This window comes from Salarias fasciatus, chromosome 3 (assembly GCF_902148845.1).
Source record: "Salarias fasciatus chromosome 3, fSalaFa1.1, whole genome shotgun sequence".
Lineage (NCBI taxonomy): Eukaryota > Metazoa > Chordata > Actinopteri > Blenniiformes > Blenniidae > Salarias > Salarias fasciatus.
The window spans coordinates 27199997-27210569 of NC_043747.1; positions in this window are offsets into that span (position 1 = coordinate 27199997).

Below are 10573 nucleotides of genomic sequence, written 5' to 3' on the forward strand. Positions count from 1 at the left end.
TTCCTTCTCCCACTTCTCCAACATCTCCATATTCTCCATCATCTCCATCACACCAGCCAACTCGTTCTCTTCTTCTTGTTTCTTCTTTAACTCTTCATTCAGTCTTGATATTTCTTTCTCCAAATCCTTCGTTCTTGAGCTTTGATCAACAAGCTGCTCTTCTTCATCCTTCTGTGGTTTGTTGTCACCTGCAAACAGGAGAAAACTAAAGATCAGTTTCTCCCACATGATCCAGCTGAACACTCCGTTCTCAGAGTTCTGGCCTACTGGAGGTTCCAGGTTCTCTAACAGCAGAACAGGAGGCAGAGCTTTCAGCTCTCAGGATCCTCTCACGTGGAACCAGCTCCCAGTTTGAGTTATGGAGGCTGACACAGTCTCTGCTGTCAGGTTTTCTATGGAGTTAAGCTGCTTCAAGACACTCTGGACCGTTTTCTGGAGAAGCTGCTGCAGCTTTAGACTGCTGGGAGACCTGCACTGACCTGAGGCTGGTTCTGCAGACTCCCTTAGTTTGTGGTCTCATTACATAAACAGCACCACCTCATGGTCTGGCATGCTAAAGTCATCGTTTTCTTTAATTTCTGCCATTTCCATGTCAATGGACATCATTTTGAAAACCTCATGTAAATGTAGAACCTTTCTTAAAACTGTGAAATACTTTCACTTGAAACGCTGTCGGGCCCAGATACTCTAACATGCAGTGAGAAAATTAGATGTTCACAAGGAAAAGTCAAAGCGAGGATCTTTCCACTGTGATGTGAGACTGCTGACCACCACCTGCTGCTCCTCCCGAGGAGAGCTCCACCCACAAACTGAGGCCAAGAGAGAAAACACTGCACTGCAAAAAACAATATTGTAATGTAACAGCATTTTACTGTTTATTTTACTTTTTTTGATTTTCAAAATGCCAATAATTCACAAAAAATAACTGTGATTTTACATGTCATATGTAATATAACAGGAAATTCCTGTAACTGTGAAAAAAGGTAATATTTCTGTTCTTTTACAAAGAAACCCAATTCAAAATACGGATATTTATTGTTAAAATATGTTAACAAGTGTATCATAATTTCACAAAAATGGTTCTGTTTTTTAAGGGAGTAAACTGTAAAACTAAATTTTACAACTCTAAAAAAAAAATGGAAAAATCTCTTAAAATTACATACAAATTTAAAGTAAAAATATAGTTAATTTCAGAAGTATTTTTCTTTTATTGATGGAAATAACTGTAAAATTACACTTTACAGCTCTGAGAAAAAGAGGGAAAAATCATTACAATCATTAAATTATATGCAGTCATTAAAATTACATCAGAACTAATGGTGTAAACACACCTCTCACTCATACCTGCAGGGCTGCTCGGTGGAGCAGTGGTTGGCGCTCTTTCTTCACAGTGAGAATGTCCTGAGTTGAAGAACCGGCCAAGGATCCGGGCCTTTCTTTGTGGAGTTTGCATGTTCTCCCCGTCTGTGCGTGGGTAACCTCCAGGTAAAATAAAAAAGGATATATAATCATGTCCTGTCGTGTTTTTGTTAATGCAATACAGGAAAAAAGGGGTATATTTCAGACATAGTTGCAAATTGCGATTATTTGTGATTAATCATGATTAATTAATTTGTAAGCTGTGATTAATCTAATTAAAAATTGTAATCATTTGACAGCCCTAGTTTTTTCATGAGAAAGTAAATTTCTCTAATTTGAAGGTATTTTTTTGGCGCCCCAGCTGCCAGGAAATTACCGTTTTTTATATTTCTTTTTAACAGTGCGAGAGCAGCATCAATGCAGGTCAGTACTAATGTAAATAAACTAAACTGAAAGTGACTCACTCTTTTTGTGGAGTTTCAGCTTCCAAAAGGCAAATAAACCTGAAGACAAGATGATGAGGCAAACAGCCAAGACCACGATGACGATGATCAGAGCAGCAGAGCTGGATTCATCCCTGAAAAACTCCCCTGGAACGACAGAAACCAGCAGGAGGTTTCAAGAGGAAGACTTCAGACGAACTGAAACCAAACTAGACTCACCTTTAAAGCTGAACTGTGCCGTTCTGCTCTGGCTGATGTTGCTCTGTTGGACTCGACAGGAGAAGGTGTTGCTGGGTCTGGTCTCCACAGTCACTCTGCTGCTGACAGAGTAGAGGCCATCAGGACCTCTGAGGGTCCGTGGAGGTCCAGCAGAGAGCAGCTTCCCCTCACTGTCCAGCCACAGCAGCTCGGGCTCCGGATACCAGCCGGCAGACTCACAGCACAGCACCACTCCTCCACTGGATCCATCAGCCTCTGCTGAGACGGCCACGTTCGGGGGGGCAGCGCCTGCAGATGAAGCACAGACACTGGATTCAATCAGCTTCATTCAAATGGAAAAATCAGTCCATGTGATCTCTGCTGTGGACTTCCTTCAAGACAGGAAATCCATGTCTCCAATCAGGTGGTGGCTTTAACTCCAGAGTGACCCAGCTGGATACCAGGAAGCAAATTCCAAGACAGAAAGCACAAATGGTGCACTGATCATGAAGAAATGGAGTCATGTTGTCCTTCAGATTACACAGGATAAACTCTGCTACAAGCACACATGAGACATTTTACACAGACGAAACAAAACTCCAACACCAAGTCAATGAATGATTCTCTGTGAAGAGAATGTCTGCACCAATGTTTCCATCTGCTTTTTGGTCCTCGTTGGTTCTGACAAACACACCTCACAAGTCTTCCCTTTATTGTGACACCAACATGATTCAAATAGATCTTGAAGTTGCAGAGATATACTCTTTTCATCATGGGCATGACATTTTGTAGCAGCAGGTTTAAGAAGAGTCCGGTGAGCTCAGAGTTCAACAGGTTCATGCTGTTATTTGTGTTTCTGTGTCTGAAGCTGCAGTCATATTACTTCACAATGAAGAGTATTATATCTTGAAATCTATTCATTGAGACAGAGATGTTGAACCAGGTGTTTCTGGATCCGTCCATTTCCTCATGGTGACTGGTAAAGACTCAGTGAGGTCAAGGCTTCCTCACTCCACTCACCAACAAGCAGATGAACCTCGGTGGAAGTCTTTCCTGGAACAATGCAGCTGTATTTTCCCTCATCGGACAGCTTCACGTTGGAGAGTCGCAGTGACAGGTCTCCGAGCTTCAGTCTGCTCGAGGACAGATGTGTTCTTCTAGCATACGACGGATGCTGGTCGATCAGCAAATCCACACCGTCACGTCTCAGATGGACAAATCGAGGGCTGAGGTCTGACCTGGACCACTCCACTGTGCTTTTAGTCTCATCAGCAGCAGGCTCCAGGTGGCAAGGCAAAACCACATCCACACCCAGCATTGCCAGGACCGGCGTGGAGGGGCCGACCATCTGATACTGACCTGAGGAGGAAGCAGTCATGCAACAAGAAGACAAAGTTTAATCATCAAAACTACAAGAATCACAATCATAAAGATCAGCCCACGTCACAAGAAGCACCAAACAGAAATGTTCTGGGTTCCTCTCTCTAAAGACTCTACGGTTGCAGGTGCAACGGAGGTGAACTGGACAGATCAGAAGCCACTAAACAGACGAGCCGGATGCTCATGGTGGTGAGTTCAGTCCTGGAGATGGATTATTGGAGCAAAGGAAAGGTGTGGAGGTCTGTTCTGAAATGTTTGTTTCAGTATTTATCTAGATCCAGAGAATTGAAATAATTTAGAGGAGGAAGATGTTCCATCATCTGGATGGAAATTGTTTTAAGAAAGTGTGTCATTCTCCTGTTGTTTGACCAGTTGAGTGTTTGAGATCACATGATCTCTTTGAGAAGCGAGTCCTGAAAGTCCCCAGTGGTTCTCAGAGTTCTACTGACCTTCACAGCTTCTTGTCAGAAGAAAAACAGCTGCATGGCAACACACCGACACACTGACAGCGGAGCTCCACAGACGTCTGGTCCACCAGAGAAACATCCTGAAAACTGAAATAAACCCGATAAACAGGACACTCTTCCATGTTAAAGAAAACTGTGAGCAGCTGTGTCCTCCACTTTGGAGAAGCAGTGGACGAGTGGACACTGCGGATTCCTGAACTCAGAGCAGCTTTCACTCTGCAACCATTTCGGGGGAAAAGACTAAAGTTTAGCAGAGTTTTGTTTGTTTCCATGAAATGTTGCTCGGAGACGCTGAAAACAACTTTCTCAAAACGCTTTGACTCCGTCTCTGAGGAAAACAAGACTTTCTGAAAATGCTGGAGCTCTGCTCAGTGCAGATGGTGGACACTCTGCAGCTCGTCCTCCCAGCAGCTCCTCCTCCCAGCAGCCCCTCCTCCCAGCAGCCCCTCCTCCCAGCAGCCCCTCCTCCCAGCAGCTCCTCCTCCCAGCAGCTCCTCCCTCCATGTTCATGGAGGTGATCTTCTCCTGACGGGGGTCCTGTCTCACCTCGCTTCCTCACTCATCGAATTGATATGACTGGATATTGATTAACTGATATGAATCATACAAATGTTCCAGATAACAAATCTTTTCATGTCAGTAAAACTCTCTGAATGCGACGTCTTCTGGAAGAAACATGAAATTAACCAAGACATGTGGAATGAGTTCAGGCGTCACCTGCTCAACAAACTGACTCCATCATCTTCAGTGTTTCTGCTGTTTCATAGGTTTTAGCGCGTTACCATCATAACAGAAATCTTTTCTGAAAAGAAAACGTCAAAATGAAGCGATTTCACTGGAAACGTGTTAACACCAGAACTCCCACGTTTTTCTTGAAAACGCATTCAAGCCAGAGTGGGGCCAAATGGCCCCTGATTTTAAATGTGCAGCTCAGCAGCCACTGTTGGCCCTTCTTTTCATTTGTAAATGCAGTCGATGCCTTCCAGCTTGTTGGTTCATGCATACCTCTGAGGGGGAGGGGGGGGGGCTTGAAGTGAAAAGAGCCAGGAACGACTGAGAGCTTTCCTCTTGAGGATGGCAGAGATGATTCTTTCTAAACACAGTGAACTGTTTTAGTCATCAGAAATACTCTAAAAAACTATTGACTGTTTCAAACATTTGTTCCATATGTGTGATTCAGCTTTGAACGTGTGTGGTTTGAGTGGTGAGAGTTTGCAGAGCCATTGAAATATTGTACAGATATCCTGCTTTGCAATGAGAGACAATCACCTTCCTTTTACTTTTGTTGGGACAGAAAAGCATTACCAAAACTAGTTTTGGCAAACTGCAAGTCTCAGGTTTTTCTCCTCTACCTATAGAGGAATTATTAATTTACCAACACAGCGGATGTGTGAGCCTGACTGCAGAAAGAGCCTCACTGACCAGTTGTTGAGTTTGTCCTGATCTTGCATTGTCAGCTGGATAATGTTGTGATAAAATAAGTTATCCTGCTAAATCAACATTTCTGACTGGGAGACGTTTGAATGAGCCATACGGATAAAGACGGGGAAGACATGAATCGCATTTCAGTGGTCGGACGGTGGCTCAACACGTCTGTTTCTTTCAGTGCATTCTCAAGCAAACTCTGAGTTTTACTTGAATTTACAGACATTACAGTGAGATACGATCCCAGATGGACCGCTCCATTCTGGTCAAAATACTTTTGTATCATATCATATCATATCATATGTATCAGCAGAATTGTTGAATTGTTCAGCCCATTACCAGGAAGCCTTAAAAATAGTAGTATTAAAATATTAGTCCGTCCATATCAGACAGATCATTTTCCAAAAGATGCATTTCAGGACAAATTCTGGTCAAAATACTGTTGTATTGAAATTTTTATTAAGCAGATATGATTAACTCCTTTTTCCTACGTTTTGCTGTGAACAACATGCTGTGTTGCCACGGCCCACAGACAGAGGACAGGAGGCTGATTTCTGTGTTTTTGTGATTTTGCAAATCTGTGGTTTCGAGTCATGTTGCTCATAAATGAAAGACTGTTTTGTACCGTGGAAGACCCCTCAACCAGTAACTTGACTGTATGCATGTGTGTTTGTATAGATTACTCACTGATTAAGTATGATGTGCCGCATGCCCCCACACACACAAAAAGAAAAAGAAAAAGAAGCTCTTCATACTAAATAATGATAAACCAACAATGTATATGCCTCATTTTCTCTAAATAATCTGTAATAAAAGAACAGATAAACAGCTGGTGGAGCTGAAATAAATGACATGAAAATATCTAAAATAGTAAAACCACTACTGGTATTATGACTCCGTGATAATGTAAAAAAGGTGCAAGTCGATGGTATTCTATAAAACTCGCCTGTTTTGTTGTTTTTCTAAAAACGGTTTGTGTCACTGGCTGCACACTGACACACAGGATCACTGCTCTTCCTCCTAACTTTCTGCAGACAACATGCACAGTAGAGCAGGGAGGGAAGTTTGCCTCCCTCCCCCACACACTCTGGTCAGTCAATCGAACAAAAGAAGTTGTCTTGCAGTGGCTCTGCATGTCCCCATTGTCCTCTGCTGAAGAGCCTTGTTTTCTTGACAAAAGCACCTTCACACCTTCCTTGGGGCCATTTGGCCCCGCTGTGGAAGATATGCACCAAAAGGCAAAATGGCCCCGCTGCCAACATGTGAAGTCACCTAAACTCTGACAGTAACAAATCGGTCACTGTTACACAGTGTTTATCAGAGGAAGTCAAGCAAACAGGAAAACACACCTGGATGTGTTTTCACAGCGGCTCATACCTGATCAGTGTCTGGAGGAGTTTTCTCTGAAGCTTTTGGCTCTGAAGATGCAGAAAAACCTTCCGATAAAGGAAATAGAAACCTTTGAAAATGGATTAAAATGAGCAGCAGGAACAGGTTTAACTGCCACCAGTTCTCATGTATCGTTGTCTTTGTTAATGATCTGTGCTGAAACCTTCTAAGTGGGTCATCAGACACAGTTTTATATCAGGTAAAGGTGAGATCTCATGAGGTAATGATTGATTTGGATCATGACTTTGACCTGAAGCAGCATTAAAGGATATATGATTCAGAAGGTAATGATTAAGCTGTTGGTTGTGTTGATGAAGGACAGTCAGCACACATGTACAGCAGGGGGCAGCAGAGAAACAGTCTTATTGGATTATTAACAATCACATAATAATAATAATAATAATAATCCTTTGGTTTGACATTATGAATTTCATTCCATACTTATAGGTAAGCTACACATGTAGCCACAGCTGCCTCGGGGCAGATTGATGGAGGCGAGGCTGCACCAATTGGACTTTTTCCAACCACTCACTCTCACACTGCATTCTCCCAGGTTCCCTGGTGTTCCCTCGTGCTCTCCCATTCAGGAACTGACCAGGCCCTACCTTGCTTAGCTTCCCAGATCTGACAGGAGTGGGTATCATCAAGGCCGTACGACCTTCTCTCAGGCACGTGCTGTGAGCTCCAGGGTTAGGTAGGCAGACAGTAGCAAATTGCGATGGACACGCCAATGACAATTTACATGTGTAGGCAGGTAAGTGCCAGTTTACTCTAACAAAATCAAGATCGCATAACACCATTAAAAAAAAGCTTAAACAATGATTTAATAGCAGTCCCAAAACTCTCCCAATTAACTTTATATCTCATAACCACACAGCGCATTCTTTGTGATCGAGACGCAAAATGAGTGAGAAAATGACAATTCAGACGTGCAGCTGTCTGCGGTGCCGAAACGTCTCTCTCTGCAGGGCCCACACCCCAACACACATTTAATGAAGGAACACCTGAAAGCAACAACCAAAAACAACATGCTCAAAGCTCTACTGCACATATGTGCCGCTCCTCTTGCCCCTAATTCATGCCATTCACACAGTTATCACAGTGAACAGCTTTAGCATGAAGTGATTCTCCACTGCCCTCCTCTGCTGACTGGATTTCACAAGTGAAGTTGGTTCGCAGCTGGATGAAGCTAGTTCGCAGGCGCGCTAACCGTTAGCGGCTAACGTGACTTCATTCAGAGAGAAACCACATTTTCAGTAACACTGCTTAAAAACAAATGAACTCGCTTACTTGCCTTAATGAAAATGTCGAGAGCAAACAACCCTGTTGGCAGATATGGAGTCGAAAGTGCTGCGACCCCCGCCGTCTGACGCCTCTTCCTTATTTCCTCAGTCTGCTCCACGTCATTTCTTTTCACGTGGGAAACTTCAAAAGCGGAGCCTGCCTTCTGTCCAGCTCCCATTCCATCGATGCGACTTATTATGGCAGTCTATCACGCAGCATGATCTTCCCATTTCTGACAACTAATGCCGCACTCAAAGACGTGAATCACAGAGTGAGACCGTGGCCTGTGAAATGGTGATTCAATCCCACAATGCACAGAGTGATGTCACCTGAAAAGGACCGATTCACTCATTGTCCGTGAACGTACGTAGAGCTTTGGCATAGCAGAGTAACGTAAAAAAGGCAGCGCAGCGATCTGCCTTTTTGCGTATATGATTTTAGATGGTGAAACTGACTGCGCCTGCGCAAACACAAATCATTGCGACGACATGACAGATAAAGGCAGAGCAGCGCTGTGCCTTCAGGAGAGGGCGTGGCCTTCACTGCAATACAGCGCGAGGGGAAGTTACTTGTGCAGCTTCTCTGCTTGGCCAGGAGGAGTCTGTGTTGAGCCATTTTTACTGGGCTGTGAAAAGCACGAAATGCTGTCACTTTCAAACCGAAAGGTACTATATATAGTACTATATCGGAAATTAAAATTTGAAAAATTATATATAAAATAATAATAATAATAAAGCAATTGAAAAAAATTCGAAAAACTAATTATTAAAATGGAATGATTTCATTTTTCCTATCAGCCCAGGGTAGGCAGTGCCTACCCTGCCTACCCTGACTGCACGTCACTGTCTTCTCTTCATAAAATCCACCCATGATGCTATAATCAATCAGAAAAAAACAGTAATCAATCTGATATAGTAAAGTATCACATGATGTATGATAATACAAATTCAGTAGGATAAGATACTATATTAAACAATATAACATTATGAATGTAGTGTAAACGCTTTGCAGACTGTCTGATGGACTGAGTATGCAGGATGCAGGATGGATAGTATGCGTACGGAAGGATGTAGGAGGCAGTATGCGGGTTTGAACACAGCCCCCGTTTTTTGCACTGTCGTACACATAAAAAAAATACAATACAAGAAATGCATGGCAACTACAACATAAATATGCTGACTTTCCATTATGTAAAAAAAAACAACAACAAAATATGAAAGCTAAATTTCATAGGGGTTACAGATAGATAGATAGATAGATAGATAGGATAGATAGATAGATAGATAGATAGATAGATAGATAGATAGATGGATACTTTATTGTCCCAGTGGGAAATTTGTAAGTGCTACGTCAAACATACATATACATATAAAAACAACACAACGTAAAACCACAGGTAGCAGAAGTGCAAAAGGACATTTGTCACTGTTGTAAAAACTCCATTGTAAGCATATTTTAATTAGTTTAGATATTTAAATTTAGAATGTATCATATAACTCTTGTATCATAAATGATATCTAACAATATCTACGGCTTGTTAGAAAAAAATTAAATACATGAACTTCAGATTCTTTCTGTAAATTCTACAACAAATGACAGCCTGCAAGAAAAAAAGCTCCAATCATAACGACCAGCAGGTGGCGGTAATGTAACCAGCGGGATGCAAGCTGCGTAAACATCACAGAAGGAGAAGAAGAGAAGCACAACAGACACGGCACTGACAGTGCTGTGCTGAGTCTCCATACCGGAGCCGGACCGGAGCCAGAGAGCCCGGCGTGAGGATGGTTGTAACCCAGCTTGTCCGGCAGCCAGCGACAGCTTTTTCATCACATTTTACTCGTCAGTTCATAATGTCCTGAGATTTTGTTTTAGTTTTTGTTGTTATACTTATTACATTTACGTTCTCGCCACAAATTAGTCACAAAGAGTCCTGCGAGATTCAGGATGCTCTTCAGTAATTCCTTTCTCCTGATTCTTTCTTGCGAACCACATTTTTGCTTGTGAGCACCGCTCTCAAATTTCTTTTCCCCGTCATTTTCTACCTGACACTCAAGGGGTGAAGCTTGATAGACGTAGAAACGGTCAGTAAACAGGGAGGCGGGGCGGGTCTAGCGCGGGTCTTTTTTTTTTTTTTTTTTACTCCAGACAATAAGCTACTGCACCTACATAAAGACATGACAGAGGGCAACTTACAGACTTTTTGTTGTACAATGTAGCTGAGAGTGAACTGGGGCGTGCAAACTGAAGATTCGAGTATGAAATTACACCAGAACATCAGGAGAGGTCGACTACCGATCACCATTAGTCTAACCCTCCACAAGAGAACAAGCTAACTGAGTCCACAGGTAGAATGTGAAGAGTGATCAAAAATCAGCGTGATCATGAAAAGGTGAAAGTGATACTGATCATGCATATATGACCTCTGACCCCTGAGAAGACCAGAAGGAGATCAGAGAGGCCCTTGGGGCCCAGATAACCAGCGGCCAACCCAGAGCCCAGATCCGAGCCTCTCCCCCAGGCAGACGCCCACGTGCCGGTCCAGAAGAGGGCAGAGGAAAGCTCCGGCCGGGACCCCCGGTGAGCCAAGACTGGCAGGAGCCATCCCCCTACCCGGGCGCCAGACGCCCG